This window comes from Siphateles boraxobius, unplaced genomic scaffold (genome assembly GCF_051911475.1).
Source record: "Siphateles boraxobius isolate OS27281-9 unplaced genomic scaffold, OSU_SipBor_1 7, whole genome shotgun sequence".
NCBI classification, from domain to species: Eukaryota; Metazoa; Chordata; class Actinopteri; order Cypriniformes; family Leuciscidae; genus Siphateles; species Siphateles boraxobius.
In genome coordinates this window covers 7,529,251-7,533,641 of record NW_027509197.1, presented here as the reverse complement: position 1 = coordinate 7,533,641, position 4,391 = coordinate 7,529,251, and positions in this window count along the sequence as shown.

Sequence of the window (4,391 nt, the reverse complement as noted above, 5' to 3'; positions counted from 1 at the left end):
TTTTCATGTGCCCTTCTTTTTGTTGAAATGAAAAGATGGCAGACAGTGTTGGGGGTAATGTGAGTTATGTAATCAGATTACTTTTTTCAAGTAAAGTAATGCATTACTTTTTGTGAATTTGCAACAAAATATCCGAGTTACTTTTTCAAATAAATAGCGCAAGTTGCTTTGTTTTCCCAGTTATTGACTGACCGCGCTCCTGTCCACATGTTGAGAGAAATCAGGAGTAAGTGCAGAGGCGTTGTGTACGCTGTGTTATTGTAGTTCTGGACTAAATGTAAGCATGCATTTACTCCTCTCTCTTGTACAAAAACAGATTTACTATTCACACTCAAAATGAATAAAACAGAAATGCAAACTCACAATATTACGCAAACCTGCAATAATTAAACGTTACCTCTAATATACTTTATGTATTTAATCTCACTTTATTAACCAATGTATTTGCTGCTAAACTTTGATGATCCAATTACTAATATGCAAAAAAGACTTCACATTTGTTTAATTTTTTTGCTTTTATTGCTAAAATAAGAGTTTTGAACTTTCTTCACCTGTGTCCTATTCTTTTGCAATCCAGCAGAAGGAATATTCATTTCAATTCTGGTGTGAAAGGCCCTTTATATTTGCCAAAAAATAGAACTTTTATTTATTTGTTATTAAGCAAGCCCAGCCCCGCAACGCAAAAGTAACATGTAACATTTGTTTCCATTAAGAGTAACTTACAAAATGAGTTACTTTTTTAGGGATTAACCCAACATTGTAATGCATTGCTTTTAAGTAACTTTCCCCACACTGATGGCAGATTTGTTGTTGCAAATAATAAGATGCAACTTACTATATAACCGTGCGTACAGTTAATGCAGGAAAAATAGGCAGAAGAACCTTTAAATAAAGGAGAAATGTTGAAAAAAGGCTGCGTGTCCAATAAAGCTGTACAGCATTTTGTTGCAAATTCATCTGTCACTTTGTAGAAGCATCCATAGACAAATGCCAACATGGACCGGTTGTGACACGGATTGAGCCAGACACATGCATATGCATTAAATTATTGACGGCTGAGAATATGAAACTAACAAAATGTAAGAAAAACAAACAGTATGCAAAATAACTTTTGCATATTGTTTTTCCAGTTGATTTCAATATTAATCCATTTAGTTTGCTTGCTTTGTGCAGTAAACAATTTTGGGTCACCACTTGGTTTCCTAATGTACAGCCTGGCTTCTGGAGAAGTCACTGACTGGTCTAATGGTCCTGTTGCAGTGTCTGTAATGTTCAGAGGGAGGCAGTGTTGCTTTATGATCAACATCACTAGACCAAGTTAACCATGGAATTGAAAAAATAATGAATTTCTTAGTACTTAGTTTGTCTCTCTTTTGCTTTAGTGTTAGCAGCACTTAAACGGTTTGTGTTTGTGTTTAACCTGTTGATCATGTTCTCCAACATGTTTGAGATGGTCCAGAGAACATCTCAAACTTCAATGGAAACAAGAACTTCTGTCCGACTGTTCTAAGTAGTCACATGATCAGATATTATTTGATTAGTGACTTTTAGTGCACTTTTAACTTTTTCTTCCTAATACCAAAACTCAGTTCCATGTTTAAAATCCCAGATTCTCAATCTTTTGGACACCACTATATATTAAATTCTGGTTATAAGTCATAAGTGTCACGCATATGCAGTAGTTCAGACAGTCTGCCTGAAATGAAAATATCACTGTTACACCATCTTAGGTTTGAGCATCATAACACTGTTGGGAAGCTTTTTGCAACGCTGTTGCCTTGAGCATCATTTGGGTTCATGACCGTGAGAATAGCGAAAAGCTAATTCTTCAGCCCACCAACCGTATTCTCACGATAGGCGTCCAATCGCACAACTTATTAACCGCAGTTGATGAGCTCGCCTTGCCACATTGCACACAGAAATCATAAACAAATCCAGAAGAATCAAATGCCTGTTGTTGTCAAATACTGAGCAAAAGCCTCTGTGATGTTATACAAGATATTGAAGATAAATGAAGCCTTTCAAGAACAGGACTCGAGTAATGGATGGTATACCTGTGTTTTGAAAGTAATTTCAGTAATGTTTCACTAAAATATAGTATATATGTATAGCATGCTCTTTTTTTGTCTAACCCTTTTTAGCTTAACCTTTTGTCTTTCATAATAAATAAAAAAAGGTACCATTCAAAATGTCATTCATCCAGTCTAACTGGGAACATGGACGGACCTGAGGCAGGTCTCAGGTCTGAGAAACTATTTTAGTTCTTATTGAAAATTATATATGCTTTTATCTGCATTCAACAGAAGTTCCCCTGGTGATTTTTTTAATAGGCTCAACCGTATTTGGATTAAGAAATGGATGCTGTGTCTTAAAGAGGGATGAGGAGGGTAGAGTGCAGCTTTCTGAAAGTGTAAAATGCCATTTTTGCCACTATTTTTCTTAGTGGCTTAAATTAGCTAAGTTTTTCTCTAACTTAGATTGGTTAAATGCAGAGGACAAATTCCAAGTATAGGTTACCATCTATACGGTCTCTCTCTCTCTCTCTCTCTCTCTCTCTCTCTCTCTCTCTCTCTCTCTCTCTCTCTCTCTCTCTCTCAACATCGTACATACACACTGGGTACAATTAACTGTTTTATACATCTACATCAAGACAGTTTATACAGTACATCTAAATCAAGTGTAAACAACCAAATACTGTTATTAAACCTTCTCAATTATAACCAGTATAATTCAGTATTAACACTACAATCGTCACACTATAGCAATGCTCTCACATACTCTGCTACTATAACTGTTGTTATTTCTGTCATTGGTATTAGTATTGGGTGGTCTTGCATCCTGAACCACAGTAGGCAGACCACACTTACATACTCTATATTTTGTAAATCTGTTTAGAAATTGTATTGTTTTTATTTATTTTTTATTGTCTATAGTATTGTCACGGGTGGTAGCAGGAAGGCAGACGAAGATGATGAATAAAGTTCCAATATGAAGTGTAATGAGGGTAATATAAATAACACACAGACAGGCTGGGCAACACACACTAAATGTAACGTAGACCGAACAGAGATTGAATGTGAGGGATGAGCTTAAATAAATAAAGCAAACACAAATGAGGATAATTAATAGAACACAGCTGACACTGATGAACTAATAATGACTAACCAAGGAGACAGATGAGTGGCGGGAATCTGAACAAAGACGTGACAACTGAAAACAAACTGAAAGTCTATGAAAAGAAATTTAAACTGAACAGAATGGTGACAAGTAAAGTTTTAATATTTGTGACCCTGGATCACAAAACCAGTCTTAAGTAGCATGGGTATATTTGTGGCAATAGCCAACAATACATTGTATGGGTCAAAATTATAAATTTTTCTTTTAAGCCAAAAATCATTAGGATATTAAGTAAAGATCATGTTCCATGAAGATATTTTGTAAATTTCCTACCGTAAATGTATAAAACATTTATTTTTGTGAGTGAATGCAGCACAATCACGAACATAAATGGACAACTTTAAAGGCGATTTTCTCAATGTTTTGATTTTTTTGCTTCCCACAACTTAATACATTTGTTTCATCATTTGAGTAAATGGTGGACACTTTGAACTAATTCATTCCCCATTTCCTCTGATTTTGTAAAACAAATTATTATATTGTGTGCACAATTTAGTTAAAACAAGGGATTATTTTTTTTACTGGCCATGTTTTTGCAAATACAGGCAGTAATGACACCAAAATTGTAAATTCACAATTCTCTTCTCCAATTTTGAAACCACAGCTAAATCTACTAGCCTAACTATATGAATTTGGAACATCATTAAAGACAAGTAAACAGTGAATAGTAAAAAATAAAAACAAATAATCAAATTATTAAGCAAAAGCACAAATTAATACAATATAACAAAGATACAAATGAAATGAACAGTGGTTTTCAGGTCTAACAGTAGTTTTCAGGTACGGAAATGTAATAAAATAAGCCAATGTAAAATAACACTGAAGAGTCTTCGCGGTATACATTAAATATGCTTATTAATTAATCCTTATTAAAGTTACAAAAGTTATATAGTGAAGAGCAGTGAGTGATTTTTTCTTTGTCCTTTGTTGTTTGGTTAACTTTAAAAGCACAGACAGCAGCAGGAATATTAGGCTGCTGTCACTTTAAGAGCGAATGCACGGATCTAATATACTGTATGTACACATGCATTTACTTTCTCAACTGTTCACGCTCACTGAAGACATAAACGACTATGTTTACTAGAATACTCCAGCCCGATCTCACGGCAATTCGTACGAATTTTACGAGGTGGCTAATTCGTACGAATTCATACAACCTCACTCGTACGAATTAGTACGATTTTTGCTAAATCGTACATATTTTACGAGTTGCC